A 17,037-nucleotide genomic window follows, 5' to 3' on the forward strand; every position below is an offset into this window, starting at 1 on the left:
TGGCTAACATGGTGAAACCCCATCTTTACTAAAAATACAAAAAATTACCTGGGTGTGGTGGCACGTGCCTGTAGTTCCAGTTACTCAGGAGGGTGAGGCAGGAGAATCACTCTAACCAGGGAGGCAGGGGTTGCAATGAGCTAAGATCCCACCACTGTGCTCCAGCCTGGGTGACAGAGTGAGACTCTGTCCCAAAAAATAAAAATAAAAAATAACAGTAATACTCCATGTCTTTAAAATTTTCTTCAATTTTTTTCTGACTCGAAATATAATATGTATGGATTCTAGAACAATTCTGAAGTAAATTTATAAACAGGTCTTAATTTCATTGTTCAAAAACTATTGTATTGTATTATCATTGTGGCATACCTATTTTCAGACCTTTATCAACATGCGTAACATCGCATAGTCGAGTTCCGAAAGTAAAATCGATTTTTATCTAGAATGTTTTTTAACATTTTGTCATGGCATTTTCATTTTTAACTAAAGTTTTTTAAAACATTTTTTTAAACAGCAACATAACTTATCTCTCTATGTTTAAATAATAATTTACTAAACCATCTTTTTAATAGTGGACACTTAGATTGTTTGCAAAAGCTTTTGACTACATATAAAGCTGCAATAAATATTGTAATGCACAAACATTTTCAAACATTTTTCTATATTTTGGACTATTATTATTTCATAGAAGGAAAACATCGATTAAAGGTTATGAGCATTTACCCAGGCACCTTTAAGTGAGTTGAGAGTTTTGGGGTTTTTTTGAAATTGAGTCTCTCTCTGTTGCCTAAACTGGAGTGCAGTGGAGTGATTTTGGCTCACTGTGGCTTTTATCTTCCAGGTTCAAGAGATTTTCATGTCTCTGCCTCCCCAGTAGCTGGGATTATAGGCACACTCCCCCATGTATGGCTAGTGTGTGTGTGTGTGTGTGTGTGTGTGTGTGTGTATGTATGTTTTTAATAGAGGTGGCATTTCACCATGTTGGCCAGGCTGGTCTCAAACTCCTGACCTCAAATGAACCACCCACCTTGGCCTCCCAAAGTGCTGGAATTACAGTTGTGAGCCACCATGCCTGGCCCCTACGTGAGTCAATATTTTTAAACAAATTATCCAACCTGCTTACCTCTTTCTCAAGCATAAGTATGGAGTATGAGCTCCAGGGAGTTTAAAATACTTACTCTTTTTTTTTTTTTTTTTTCTTTTTTCTTTTAAAGACAGAGTTTTACTCTGTTGCCCAGGTTGGAGTACAGGCCTGGTTTCAGCTCACTGCAGCCTTGACCTTCCCGGACTCAGGCGATCCTTTTATCTCAGCCTCCTGAGTAGCTGGGACTACAGGTGCCTGCCAACATGCCCGGCTAATTTTTGTATTTTTTGTAGACACAGGGTTTTTCCATGTTGCCCACACTGGTCTCAAACTCCTGGGCTCAAGCAATCCCATTGCCTCAGGCTCCCAAAGTGCTGGGACTACAGGATGAGCCACGACGCTGGCCTAAAATACACAGTTGTTTTATGTAGGAATCAAAACAATATTATAAAGTATTAATAACTCCTATGCAATCAGCAGAACCTCATCCAATGAAACAATAGTAACACAGCCAGCGTTTCCACACTGCCTTCTGTAGCAGGTTCTTAACATTCAGGAGAGAAACATCTAACCCATCTAGAATCCTCCAAGTTACAGAAGGACTTCAACATACAGTTTTCCCCCATAAATTTCCATATTTGCATTGCCTAAAGCACTGCAGAAACAATTTTTTTCAGTCATCCTTTGTTCCTTTCAAATTGAATAAATATGGCAGAATTATTCACATAGCAGAGTCACTGCCCAATTCAATATTCTTTTATTCTTTCATTTATCCAAAACCAAATTTTTCTGGCTAGTAATGGTTACTTTATTTGCTCTTTACTTTTTCAACACTAGCTTGCTTTTGGAGTCTATGTTAAATAAACATGTTTTTATTTTTCATTGTGAGTTTTCACTGATGAGAAGGGAACCACAAGAAACAATTATTGGACAGTCCCATAGCTCCAGCATCAGCTGAATGAGTCTCTCAGGTACCATCTTTAAACATCCACTAATCCAAAATGACAATCTATCCTCTATGTCAGGGGCTTCCAGGAATTATGTGTGAATGCACAACCATGAACAATAAATCCACACCTCTCAAGGATCTATTGTGATTTTTTTTCAAAGCATATTAAGAAGCGGGACAGTTATAATTGTCCCCTTTGTGCAGAGAAGGAAGATAAGACCAGTAAGTAGATAATTGTCTTGGGCGAGGTCATATTGTCCATAAGTGGGACTGCTGTGATGAGTCTCAGACTCAGGAATAGAATGCATTAGAAACAGAATCTTCATTATATACATGAGCAGATGGAATGAAGCTGAGTAAGACATTATTCCTGAGAATCAATGAGATGTAAATATAGGTGGAAATAAGAGTAGACAAGAGAATAGGAAATCAAATCATCCTACAGAGCAATCCTTACAGAATAATAACTGCACAAGAGATGACCTCAATTCACTCATGAAGGGAAGGGAAAATGAACTGATATTTTTGCCATATGCTGGCTGAAGACATGTGGAGGAAATTGCAAGCCAATTTGAGTTGAAGGCGCATCGCAGGAGCTGACAGCACAATTTCTTTTCCCATCAATTTTCACCCCCGCCCCACCTCCACCTCACAAGGGACCTGCCAATGTAGACATCCAAAAAAAAGTGTATCTCCAGTTAAGAGTAGAATGTTATGTTGTGCAGCAGCATAGAAATAAAAAAGAAGTTTCCCATACAATCTGGTTTTTGTCTCTTGGAAATTGTATGATTGAAAATAGTACCCTGCACAAAAGTTAAAGCTATTTATTTTAGAATGTAATGTACATATTTGTTCAAATATGGATGTAATCAACTGGACAAACTTCTCTCTGCTTTTTAATTCAAGATTTCTATTCAAATACATTATTTCTCTTTTAATTTAACTTTTTTTAAAAGTTCAGGCGTACACGTGCAGTTTGTTAAATAGGTGAATTTGCATGATGGGAGTTTCTTTCACAGATTATTTCATCACCCAGGTATTAAGCCTAGTACCCATGAGTCATTTTTCCTGATCCTCTACCTCCTCTCACCCTCTACCCTCTGATATGCCCCAGTGTGTGTTGTTCCCCTCTATGTGTCCATGTGTTCTCATCATTTAGCTCCCACTCATAAGTGAAAACATGAGGTATTCAGTTTTTTGTTCCTGTGTTAGTTTGCTAAGGATAATGGCCTCTAGCTCCATCCATGTTCCTGCAAAGAACATGATCTCATTCTTTTTTATGACTGTATAGTATTCCATGGTATATGTGTACCACATTTTTTAAATCAAGTCTACCACGGATGGACTTTTAGGTTGATTCCTTGTCTTTGCTATTGTCAATAGTGTTTCAAATGCATCATCTCTTAGTAATGTATAAGATAATACAAATTCAGTTTTGTTAAGCTTGATTAATGTTTATTGAGTCCAAAACTAATTGTGCTACTAGAACTAAAGACATAAATTCCCTTATTACTGACATAAACCGTAACTCTCAGTTGAGGGAGAGCCATAAGAAACAGAACTCCAAGAATACAGTATATGTAGAAACTAGGAGTGGTAGGGTTGCAATAGGAGTAAGTTTGCAGTAGGAGTTAGAAGACCTCAATAGAGCCCAGCTCTAACATGTAAGATCTCTGAACCTCAGTTTCTTTCTCTGTGAAAGGGGGATACAACAATATCTATTCTTTCTGCCTCTCAGGATGATGTGAGGATCAAGCAAGGCAAGCTCAGAGACAATAAAATACTCTATTGATGTAAGATATTATTACCAATATTACAATCATTACTGGCTGTAGAATGGCTCTCTTAGCTTTGGTCCACCTTGGCCATTCAGACAGTGAATAAGAGGTGAGATTGTGGAACATGGGGAAAGGGCAGACCCTTATTTTGGAGACCTGTCCCAAATCAAAGCAGAGCTTCTAGTAGGATCTTGTGTTTGCTTGGGTTGGTTATTTTTATATTTTGTTGTGAAAAGAAAGCAATGATAAAGTGGGCACAAAGCAGGCTCACCATGTGCTGGCTTCTGCTTCAGCCCACTACATCTTGGACCGTGCTTTTACTGCTTACCTGGGTCCAGCAAGACAGAACACTTGGATGCACAAGTTCTATGAAGAGAACTGCCTATCTTATTACTCACAGATAGGCAGCAAGGGAAAACAGATGCCTAGGATTCAGGACAAGCTGGTCTCTTGAGACTTAGGAAAGTTACCTAGGGCAGATGGACTCTCATCTGCATGCATCCAACCTGCATCACAGCTGAGGAAGTCTGGACAGCAACCGCCTTGGGTTTTATACTTCAGGGTATTATGACTTGTTGGGCTAAAGCATTTTAAAACATCCTATGTCAAAGAGGGAGGGGGAAGGAACAGAGACTGAGCTGTTCTGGCCAGTTCTTCCTTGCCTCAGGATGTGCACTCCCAGTGCATTCTACAGTTATTGCTATTATTATTTTAAATAATGTGGTCTCATTCTGCTACCCAGGCTCACTGCAGCCTGGAATTCCTAGGCTCAAGCAATCCTCCCACCTCGGCCTCCCTAGTAGCTGGGATTCCAGGTGTGAGCCACTGCACCTGGCTTCTACTGTTGTTCTTAAGAACTACAAGTGAGAAAGTGGGGTGGGAGAACTGTACTACACTGGGTTAATGAATAAAAGAAAAATGGCAGTGGTAAATGCAGCTTGGTCTCAAATAAATGTTAAGGTCTATCTGAGCTCACATAGATCTCTTCCTATTAAGTAATTAACACATTCATTCATTCAATATTTATGTATGACCTACTCTGTACTAATTTTGGCTTCCTCTTAGCCTTCTTTATCTGAGCACACTGCTGAGCTGTATGAAGATGGCTGCTTAAGCTATATGTCTCCAGTGAGACTTGAGCTCCTTAAGGGCAGGCAAGGGACATACCTCATACCTCTATTCTGTCCTCTGGAATGCTTAGCAGAGTGCTAAGAAAATTTAAGGAGCCATTCTTAGAAGACCTCATAATATTTTCATAGTTTGATTTTTTTTTTTTTTTTTTTGAGACAGAATCTTGCTCTGTGGCCAGGCAGGAGTGCAATGGTGTGATCTCGGCTCACTGCAATTTCCGCCTCCCTGCAACTTCCGCCTCCTGGGTTCAAGTGATTCTACTGCCTCAGCCTCCTGAGTAGCTGGGAGTAGCTGAGAGTATAGGCACATGCCACTATGCCCAGCTAATTTTTGTATTTTTAGTAGAGAAGGGGGTTTACCATGTCGTTAAGGCTGATCTCAAACTCCTGACCTCATAATCCACCCGCCTTGGCCTTCCAAAGTGCTGGGATTACAGGCATGAGCCACTGTGCCTGGCCTACAGTTTGACGATTTTTAAAGTACTGTGCTACCAGGTGAGTTCTTTAGAAGGGGGTGTCCCTGAGATGGAGATTAGAATGCTGGGAGTGGATTGGGAGTGGTCTTGGGAGCAATGCCTGTGGAATGAAGGAGAAAGATAGATTGGGCAGGAGAAGATGAACTTCAGTGGAGCCTCAAGAAACTCCTCAGTTCATCCATGGGAAGCTCTGAAGCTAGGATGGCCTCCCAGAGTTGTCCCGAGTTGATGAGAGAGTCAGGCCTCTACTCCAGACACTGGAGGCAGGTTGCCTCCAGAAGAGGTGTGACTTTGAGCAAGGTGGTGAGGAAATTCCGAAATAAGTTGTCAGCTCAAGAACAGATAACCAAACACTACATGTTCTCACTCATAAGTGGGTGTTGAACAGTGAGAACACATGGACACAAGGAGGGGAACATCACACACCAGGGCCTGTCAGGGGTAGGGGGATAGGGGAGGGAAGCATTATTAGGAGAAATACCTAATGTAGATGATGGGGTGCCAAACCATCATGGCAAATGTATACCTATGTAACAAACCTGCACGTTCTGCACATGTACCCCAGAATTTAAAGTAGAATTTAAAAAATAATAGCTCTTCCAGTTCTAGGCACTTTGGAAGCTACGGCTCAGGTGCAGACATGGCCAAGTCCAAGAACCACACCAGACACAACCAGTCTCGAAAATGGTACAGAAACGGTATCAAGAAACCCCGATCACAAAGATATGAATCTCTTAAAGAGATGGACCCCAAGTTCCTGAGGAACATGCACTTTTCCAAAAAACCCAAAAAGAAGGGCCTAAAGAAGACGCAGGCCAGCAAGGCCAAGACCATGAGTGCACGTGCTGAGGCCATCATGGCCCTCGTAAAGCCCAAGGAGGTTAAGCCCAGGATCCCAAAGGGTGTCAGCCACAAGCTCGATTGACTTGCCTACGTTGCCCGCCCCAAGCTGGGGAAGCGTGCTCATGTCCGCATTACCAAGGGGCTCAGGCTGTGCCGGCCAAAGGCCAAGAATCAAACCAAGGCCCAGTCTGCAGCTCCAGCTTCAGTTCCAGCTCAGGCTCCCAAAGGTGCCCAGGACCCTATAAAGGCTTCATAGTAGAGAGCTCTGTCTGCCACCATGAGGACAGAAGGACTGGTGGGACCCCCCGGATTGCCATCTGCATGAGGCTGGGGTCCTCCTATGCTATTTGTACAAATAAACCTCAGAGAGGAAAAAATAAACAAATAAGTAAATAAAAATAACATCTTTTATTTGACATCATTCTTTCAAGATTGTCTGCCAGGGCAAAAGAGAAGTCAAGTTCCTTGCCATTCCCAGTGTAAGAATAACAAGAGTAAAAAACACAGTATAACCTGCTGGGACTCTCAAAAAAAAAAAAAAAAAGAAGAAGAAGATGTTTGCTGGCACTATTCCCAGTAACGGAGGGAAAAACTTCTTCAGTCCTGAAGGGGGATTTGGGCAGCACTTCAAATGTTCATTACTCATTGTAATATAGGTGCAAGACGATGCTAGAAGCCTTATCCAAGGAGGAAAAACAGTGCATTTTAATGCTGACATGTTATATCTCTCTTGTTTCCTGAAAAGATTATATACATATTTTGTGAGACAGAGTCTCACTCTGTCTCCCAGGCTGGAGTGCAGTGGCACAATCTCTGCTCACTGCAACATCCACCTCCCAGGTTCAAGTGATTCTCCTGCCTCAGCCCCCCCAAGTAGCTGGGATTACAGGTGCCTGCCACCATGTCTGGCTAACTTTTTGAATTTTTAGTAGAGACAGGGTTTCACCATGTTGGGCAAGCTGGTTTCAAACTCCTGACCTCAGGTGATCCACCCGCCTTGGCCTCCCAAAGTGCTGGGATTACAGGCGTGAGCCACCGTGCGCAGCCGAAAAGATCATTTTTAAGTCACCCCCCAAAATATACCTAAAATAGAAGTTCCTCCCAAACATATACTTTAGGGAAATATTTAAAAGCAAGCACACAAATTACAGTGGAAATGAAATTTTTGTTAGTATTAGTATGTATTAGTCAAGATGATTTGTTTCATGTGTTTGACCACAGTTCAAATCAGTTCTGGAAGAGGAAATTGTATTGTCTCTTGTAGCCATACTTCAGGAAGGGCAAGGTTGCCCCTAGACCTCAGTGACTCAGATGGTAACAGATCACCTTTTAGTCTCTGCTTCTGTCTTCACATTGTCTGGTGATATGGTTTGGCTGCATCCCCACCCAAAACTCATCTAGAATCGTAGTTCCCATAATCCCCAGGGGTTGTAGGAGGGAGCTGGTGGGAGGTAATTGAATCATGGGGGCAGTTACTTCCATGCTATTCTTGTGATATGAGTTCTCACAAGATCTGATGTTTTTATAAGGGGGTTTCCCCTACTTCAGTCTACACTTCTCTCTGCAACCATGTGAAGCAGGATGTGTTTGCTTCTCCTTCTGCCATGATTGTAGGTTTCCCGAGGCCTCTCCAGCCATGCTGAACAATGAGTCAATTAAACCTCTTTCCTTTATAAATTACCCAGGCTTGGGTATGTCTTCATAGCAGTGTGAAAATGGATGAACAGAGTCTGTATTCTCCCACATTCACTTCTTCCACACTGCTGGAAATATTGCTAGCAGCAGTTTCCAGGCTCATAGTTTCATCACTAGAGAGGACCTAAAACTCGATATCTCTGTCGTCAATTTAAAAACTCCTGGGGGAGGGGGAGAAATGCATATTAAAACTACAGTGCAATACCATTTTACTCCTTCAAGAATGGCCATCAGTAAAAAGTCAAAAAGCAAGGTTATAAATTAGTGGAACCTCTATGAAAAACAGTATGGAGAGTACTTAAAGAACGAAATGTAGATCTACCATTTGATCCAGCAACCCCTCTACTGAGTATCTAACCAGAGGAAAATGAGTCATTAAAGGAAAAGACTCTTTGCACGTGCAGCCCAATTCGCAATTGCAAAGATGTGGAACCAAACTAAGTGCCCACTGACCAATGAGTGGATAAAGAAAACGTGGTATATATACACCATGGAATACTACTCAGAACTGAAAAAAATGAAATAATGTCTTTGCACCAACTTGGATGAAGCTGGAGTCATTATTCTAAGTGAAGTGACACAGGAGTGGAAAACCAAAAATTATATGTTCTCACTTATGTGAGTGTGGAGAGGCATGCAGGGTGATATATTGGCCTTTACATACTCAGAACAGGAAGGGTGGAAGAGGAATTAGGGATAAAATAAACTACACATTGGCCAGGCACAGTGGCTCACGCCTGTAATCCCAGCACTTTGGGAGGCCGAGGTGGGTGGATCACCTGAAGTCAGGAGTTCGAGACCAGCCTACCCAACATGGTGAAACACCGTCTCTACTAAAGATACAAGAAATTATCCAGGCGTGGTGGTGCGTGCCTGTAATCCCAGCTACTCTGGAAGCTGAGACAAGAGAATCACTTGAACCCAGGAGGTGTAGGTTGCAGTGAGGTGAGATTGTGCCACTCACTGCACTCCAGCCTGGGCGACAAGAGAGAAACTCCATCTCAACAACAACAAAAAACAAAGAAAAACAAAGAAACTACACATTAGGTACAACATAGATGACTTGGGTGATAAGAGCACTAAAATCGCAATTCTCTGCTATATAATTCATCCATGTAACAAAAAACTACATGAGCCCCAAAATCTATAAATGAAAAAAAAAAAAAAAAAAGCTAACTCCTGTGGGAAGGTTTCTGTTGGGTCAGTGTTATCCACAGACCAGTTAGCTGCAGCCAGGAGGGTAAGGTATGATGAATGCCTCAACTGGGCCCATTTGGGTACCCCTAGCCAATCACTATGCAGAGGGCACATAGGATTATGGGAATTCTCACGTAAACATACGTAACTAAAGTGGAAAAAGTGGCATTTTGTGGAAGGGTAGGGCAAGCAATGAGTAGACAGAACAAAAGATGTTCACTGCCATGTATTAGAGTTTTCTTATCTTCCATGTTAGAATCTTGCCAAGCTAATTTTATATTCTTTTTTGGCTTTGCCATATGGACCAGTGCATTTATTGTGGAAATAGATTATATAACTGTCAGTAACTTGTTCATAAATTTTAGATTCTGTTCATTTTGCACAGAGATTAATCACCTGCCAAAATGTACATGATTTTTTTGGTGCAGAGAAATCATTTATTAGTAATATTAATAAGGGAATATCAAACATATTTTTGAAGGGCCAGAAATGAAGACATAATGACCGTATATTTCTTTTTAATAGGATATTTATTTATATTAACAAATGTCACTTTATAGAAGACATTTCAACCTTTATCAAATAAACCCTCTTTGAGTGATTTATTACATAATTTTAATAGCTATATGTCTTTATTATATGAAGAAGATTTGAAAAAAAACTTTAAAAATAATTCCTGTCAATTCAGCTTAAAATCTATGCCTTGAAACAAAAATTTTAGAAAAGGTCCGCTTAGCTGTTAACTCTTCTGGTGATGGAGTTGCCAGTTTAATATCCACTTCACCCCTGGGTGATTAACTTACGTCAATTGTGATCATTCCACCCCATGGTAAAACCAATCCCAGTGGCTGTTTGCTTCGGGAACTGGTCCATGACATGATACATGAAGAAAGGAACAGTTCTGAAGAAAGTTTTCTCTTTGCTGCATGTCATGTGAGCTCTGTTCATGCCACCTGTCACTGGTCCAAGGTGAGGCCAACGCTGACAACAGCCCAGGAGAGAGACGAGAGAAGCCTGAGTCTCTGTGAACATCACTGACCAGTGAATTACTCAACCCTGAACCCTGCCCTTACCTTCTTGTCTTTTGACAGATAATAAATGTATTTCTCATGGTTTAAGCCAAAAATCAGGATTTCTGTTATTTGCAGCTGAAATTTTCTTTCTTTCTTTCTTTTTTCTTTTTGAGACAGTCTTGCTCTGTCACCCAGGCTGGGTTCAGCAGGAGAGTGGAACACACGAGTGGAAACCCTCGACTTCCCAGGTTCAAATGATCCTCTTGCCTCAGCCTCCTGAGTAGCTGGGATTACAGGTGTACGCCACCATGCCCAGCTAATTTTTATATTTTTAGTAGAGATGGGGTTTCACCATGTTGGTCAGACTGGTCTCGAACTCCTGACCTCATGATCTGCCTGCTTCAGCCTCCCAAAGTGCTGGGATTGCAGATGTGAGCCACCATGCCCGGCCTGAAAATTTCTTAATAGATATGATTACAAAGTAGAAAAGAGAAGCTTATTACCAAATAATTGTAATACTGTGTACATAATCATACATAATCCATACAAACAGAGGTATATATAAGGTATGGGGTGCTGCAAAGTAGGGAGGCACGTGAGGAAGCTTCTCAGAGAAGATGCTTGAGATGAATATTGCAGGACATTTCAGCAAAAGAATGAAGATGAAGAAGTGTCTTTCAGGCAGAGGGAACAGCATGAGCAAGAGCAAGAGTAATAGATGGTCTCAAGTTAGACAAATTACAAAAGGCATAGAGACATCTTACAAGAACTGTGGGTATGTTGGGTACTAATCAGGAAACCAGGACACTGCCTGGGACAGATGTGTCTTCCCTCTCTATCTTGATTCAGCATCAGATGGTCTCTTAGTATTGCTTTGTTCAGAACGTGTGTTCCACTCTCCTGCTGACTTCTGCAAGCCAGTCTCTCTGCTCTTCAGTATGAGTGCATGGCTCCCAAAGGTCATCACAGGTTCAATTTTAGATAATTTCACTAAAAACACCTCCATGATATGACTATAGTTTCTCTGTCTCTCTGTTGGCACTTTCCAGGCCAGCCAAGGTGCTAGCCTTTCCTGACAGCGACTTGCCCATAGTCCGATCTGCTGTATCACTGGGAGACAGCCGTAAACATGGCTGCCCAGATTCACCATTTCAGTTGGCTTCAGCAATAGTATCGAATCTATATTTCAGAACAACTCTTTCGAAAGTTTGAAGCATGGATGGCAGGGGGTAAGCTGGGAGGAAGTAAGACCAGATAGGAAGTTATTGCAGTCTAGACAAGAAATAAAGAAACAGGAGAGGGATGAAAAGAAGAATGATACAAAAAAAGGCGAAATTCATGTACTCATTCATTCAACAATATTTATTGAGAATATACAATACAGTGAACAAAGTAGACAAAAATTCATGTCCTTGTGGAGCTTGTATTTTAAAGAAGGGACAGTAATCAAGAAATAATTTGAGTAACTAAAATACGTATTATGTGAAATGGTGATAAGTGCTATTCAAGTGCTCTTGCTATTTATCCAAATGTCCCCCAAATTTACCATTTTATTATGCTCATGGATTCCATGGATCAGGAATTCAGAGCTGGTGCGAGAGCTTGGTTTTTCTCTGTGCAATAGTGTCTGATACGTAGGGACTCCACAGGGAGGATGCTACAGCTGCTGGCACTCAAAGCAATGGAGGCAGTTGATAGTGGCTGTCACCCGGGAACCTTGGCTGCTGCTGGTGGTGGATGCACCTACACATGGCCTTTCCCTGTGGTCCGGCTTCCTCACAGCATGGCTGTGTCGGATAGCTGGACTTGGAAGAAATGGAAGAGAGTTCTAGATTCCTGGTTTGGATGTCTGGATGAACAGCACTTCCACTAACCGGGAATCAGAACACAGGAAGTGAATGAGAGAAGATTGAATGCAGTCTTGGACATACTCTACTTCAATGTGTATCAGGTGTGTGTGTGTGTGTGTGTGTGCATGCACGCAGGTGCACGTGTTCAATAGTAAGCAGAGCTTGGAGAGATCTGGCCTGGAGATCTAGGTTTTGAAGTGCTCAAAATCTAGGTAGTATCAGAGCCCTTTAGAAACAGATGAAATCGACTAGTAAGGTGAGTTAAGAAATGTGGCAAACAACAATATTTAAGGTAGGAGCAAAGGGCCTCCTATAAGACTTCAATCAACACTGGCTTGAAAGGTAGGAAAAACAGGGAAAAGGAATGATTTCAGGGTCAGAAAAAGGTAGAGAAAGGCTTAGGGACCTTCAAATATCTTTCTGAGTGGTGCGCAAAATCTTACCAATCAAAACTTCTTCCTTTAGTTTTAAACGTTCTCTCTCTAGAATTTCTCTATTAGGTATAAACGTCCCAGCAGGGCAGAGAACTGAGCCACTAATACCTGAGCAAATGGAAGGCAGGAAAGCACTTCAGAAAGGGAAAGGGATAAAAAGGGGAGAAAAGTGGAGGGTTGCTCAAAGGCATCTTTTGTCAATTTCTTCCTTCCTTTTTTTTTTGAAATGGGACCTCGCTCTGTCACCAGTCTGGAGTGCAGTGGCGCAATCTCGGCTCACTGCAACCTCTGCCTCCCGGGTTCAAGTGATTCTCCGGCCTCAGCCTCCCGAGTAGTTGGGTCTACAGGCCCCCACCACCACAGCCGGCTAATTTTCTGTATTTTTAGTAGATATGGGGTTTTGCCCTGCTGGCCAGGATGGTTTTGATCTCCTGACCTCGTGATCCGCCCGCCTTGGCCTCCCAAAGTGCTGGGATTACAGGCGTGAGCCACCGTGCCCGGCCCCAATTTCCTATTTTTATTAGACTGTAGTGAGCAATGGTGCCTGGGCAGAGAGTATTTGAGTGACCTTGACATATCTTTAATTTTAATGGTTTAAAATAGGTCTCATAGGTACAGTGAACAAAGTAGACAAAAATGTATGTCCTCAATACAAACAGGAAATGGTAAGTGGGGATAGGGTCAAGTTCTTTAAGGAAATAACCGTCTAGCAGCTCAGGAGGAAAGTGTAAATATGAATTTACAGACCTTTAGCTCCACCTAGTGGCTAGGTGATGAACAAATTTTTGTAACATTTTATCATGGTTCTTTAGCTGCCTTACTTGTACGTGTCAGTCTATATTTCCTGGATTGTTATGTATTATGATACACAGTTCCTTTTGTTTAACAATTTTCAGCTCATCTATTAGTTTGTCATCTAGCTAAATAATTGGTTTCCCAAACAGGTGGAATGTGGTGTTGAAAAGTTGGGGAAGGAGAAATAGATAAATGGATGTGGACAATTGCGTCTTAACTGCTTGAAAACTCTTGCGTATCTGCTTATTATAGTGTTCAACACATGCTAGCTTCTTCTGATTTAACATTGTATATAAGATTGCCTCTGAGAAAGTAAATAATACTAACAGTCATGCCAATAATGATGGTAATGATTGCCGCCCAGGAAGAGATGTTTGAAGGGAAGAGAGTTCAAATAGTTATAGTTTGTTATTTATGAGGTTGGAAAAGTGAAATTAATCTCTAAGAAAATAGAACAGGGCCGGGTACAGTGGCTCACAGCTGTAATCCCAGCACTTTGGGAGGCCGAGGCAGGTGCATCACTTGAGGTCAGGAGTTCGAGACCAGCTTGACCAACATGAAGAAACTCCATCTCTACTAAAAATATAAAATTAGCCTGGCGAGGTGTTGGTGCCTGTAATCGCAGCTACTCTGGAGGCTGAGGCAGGGAATTGCTTCAACTCTGGAGGGGAAAGTTGCAGTAAGTCGAGATTGTGCCATTGCAGGGAAAACGAGTAAAACTCCATCAAGAGAAAGAAAAAGAAGGAAAGAAGAAAGAAAGAAAGAGAGAGAGAGAAAGAAACAAAGGAAAAGTAGAAAAGAAGAAAAGAAAATAGAACAGAACCTGAAATAAAGTTACACACTTACACATCATAAACACAAACACACATGTAATTTAAATAACTGCATCAGCAAATTTGAAATGTTATGTCCTAGAAATATTTCCTAAAGTGACAAGTTTTTCTGGTATTTGCTTGCAGACTGATAAATCTCAGTAGCCAAAATTTGGGCTTATTATGGCAATGAAAGGGAATATTTACAGAGACAATTCCAACCGTCAGAAAGTTGACACAACTGGGTCAGGTCTATGGCACATCCACAGGCTCACGGTGAGCTTGGAAAAATAATGGTAAGAATGACGGAACAGGTTTTGAGTGGTCTTATAATATCATACTCCCTCTTTTCAGAGGAGAAGTGATAGGAACGGGCTTATGTTTTCTTCATGAGAATTTGAATACAAGATGTATTAATTAAACATCTTCATTTTACTGATGGAGAAACTTGAGTCAACAACGATTAAATTACACAGCTATTTGGTTGCAGAGTTAAGACTAGATCTATGTTTTTTATTCCTGATCTACTATTCTTTTCAGCACAACTATTAATAGAAGAGCTCTCCATTTCCATAGAAGACCAAAGTAAGAGAAAGTGAGCTTACATCTGCATCAAGAAAGTTTGGACAGATTGAGGAAGATTAGTTAAGTGTAAAGTGACTAAATACTGTATTTCCTTTATCCTAACATGTACTTTTAAAAAAACATATTAACATTATGAAATCAGCCTGAATCTTATAATCAATATTAAAACATAATTGCTGGCAGGCAGTGGGGCAAGTTGTAAAGTGGTCAGAATTATGTGCCAGAATTTAGTAACTAATATTCCCATTTAATAGAGTATGGAATTGGCAAGGGTAAGGCATTGGCTTAGTTTCTGAAAGAAACTTTATTTTCAGCAATATGGAATTCAATTAAGGAAAAAAACTAAAATTGTAAGTTAAATCACTGGTACTCTTTCATTTGACTTGAAGTGCTAACGAGTTCAAAATGTTAAGAAGGAGAAAGCAGCTAACCAAGATGCTACCCACGAACTTTCAGGGGTCAAACTTAATTTGGAAGAATATTTATAGTGAATTTGAAAAAGCATAGACCCAAATCTTGTGAATCCCAAAAAAAGACGATGTGTGATTGTACAGATAAATACACGTTATAGTTGTGTTCATATATTTTAGAACTTGTGTATATGTAATGTAATGGGTTTTTTTCTAAATTACTTATTAAATTGATGATTTGACAATCAGTGGCATCTAAGAATAGATGTTATTTGGTGTATTACAGCAGCATTGCACCTCAGAAAAAGCACTGACTCAGCCGGGCGCGGTGGTTCACGCCTGTAATCCCAGCACTTTGGGAGGCCGAGGTGGGTGGATCACAAGGTCTGGAGTTCTAGACTGTCCTGGCCAACACGGTGAAACCCCATTTCTACTACAAATACAAAAATTAGCCAGCTATGGTGGTACACGCCTGTAATCCCAGCTACTCAGGAGGTTGAGGCAGAAGAATCGCTTGAATCCAGGAGGCAGAGGTTGCAGAGTTGACATTGTGCCACTGCCTGAGTGACAGAGCAAGAGTCCGTCTCAAAAAAAAAAAAAAAAGGAGCACTGACTCAGAAGCTAGGTTTGTCTGGAAACCACTCTGTTCCTCGGTCTGCCACTGTGTTGTCCTTGAGCAGTTGACTTCCTCTCTAAATGTCAGTTTCCTTATATAAATTTGGGAAAGTGTCATGAATCTTGCAAGCGTACTACAAGCATTAAATGAGATTATGTATATAAAGTGCCTACCGCAATATCTGTCACATAGTAAGTGCTCAACCAAGGCAGACACAGAAACGTAGGGTCAACAAAGGGATTTGTTAAGAGATGTTGACTGAAGGGTAAATTTCTCCAATGTGATCCCATGCAGTCTAAACAGTGTTTCTTACCATTTAATAATCTCTGCCCTATCAGTCAAGAAGATTTTGAAATGCCTTTCTACATTTTGTTTTACTAAAAGAATGTGTATTAAAACATCTGTCCAAATACGGTATGGAATATGTCTGCGTAAGTTAGTTTTCCTCTCCCTTCTCCCCATTCTGAGAGGTACCTGTACCTAGCTGAGGATCACTGATCCACACAATGGTGTCAGAAGGGGATCTTAGAAACATTTAGATATTTAAGTTCATATTAGGAACGTAACGGTCAGTTCAATCATTTTTCACCTACTGGCCTCATTGTCCTTATGTTTGCTAAACACATCGGGTAAAGAGAGATACAGGAAACTGGTCATCGCCTTGCTTATCCTCCTTTCAAGAGTTATCAAAAATACATGTAACAGGGCCATATTAACAAGGTCATCTAAGAATTTGAATGCATGGTTTAAATGTACTGTACATTTGTCATTAATGAGATGGCAACTGTCGTGAAGGAAAAAACCCACCCGAACCCAAACCAAAGCCCCAAACCAGTGGCTTATGAGAGTAAATCACCACCACTAACAGCAATAAAATTCTATGGCCTAGTGACTAAGGAAATCACAAGGCCAAATTTTATACCAATCCATAGAGAAACCCAAAGAGAAAAGACTCCAACAGCCTCCAATCCCATTTTCTTCACTGTAGCATATGTTCGTAGAAACAGTTTTGACAACCTGGAGTTGGCTGACTTTTCCTGATTTTATGCTAGTTTGACTTGCACTCAAGCCTACATTTTGCTCCCCACTCAGCTTTCAAGACTGGACAGGCAGAATTCTTTGAGCATTACTAAGTTTTCAAAAGCCACTCGGCTATGTGCATATCTGCTGCAAAGTGCACCACACTAACCTTGCCTTGCTGCAGGCTCCTCAGGAGACAGATTCCCCTGTCAGCTTTGTTCAGCAACCCAAAATGTAATCAAGTAACCACTCTACTGTAGAGGGAAGAAAGGGAAGGATTTCAGGGCTGAGCACAATGGTGATGCCATGGGAAAATTCCAAGAATTCCGTGATCCATGGTCCTCACCCCT

At 41.1% G+C, this 17,037-nt stretch overlaps 1 pseudogene; it reads left to right on the forward strand.

Annotated features, from left to right (window-relative positions):
- The first annotated feature begins 6,023 nt into the window (after positions 1-6,023).
- On the forward strand, positions 6,024-6,516 carry LOC128931832 (large ribosomal subunit protein eL29-like; annotated as a pseudogene).
- Positions 6,517-17,037: the final 10,521 nt, after the last annotated feature.

The sequence above is a fragment of the Callithrix jacchus genome, chromosome 4, assembly GCF_049354715.1.
Source record: "Callithrix jacchus isolate 240 chromosome 4, calJac240_pri, whole genome shotgun sequence".
NCBI lineage: Eukaryota > Metazoa > Chordata > Mammalia > Primates > Cebidae > Callithrix > Callithrix jacchus.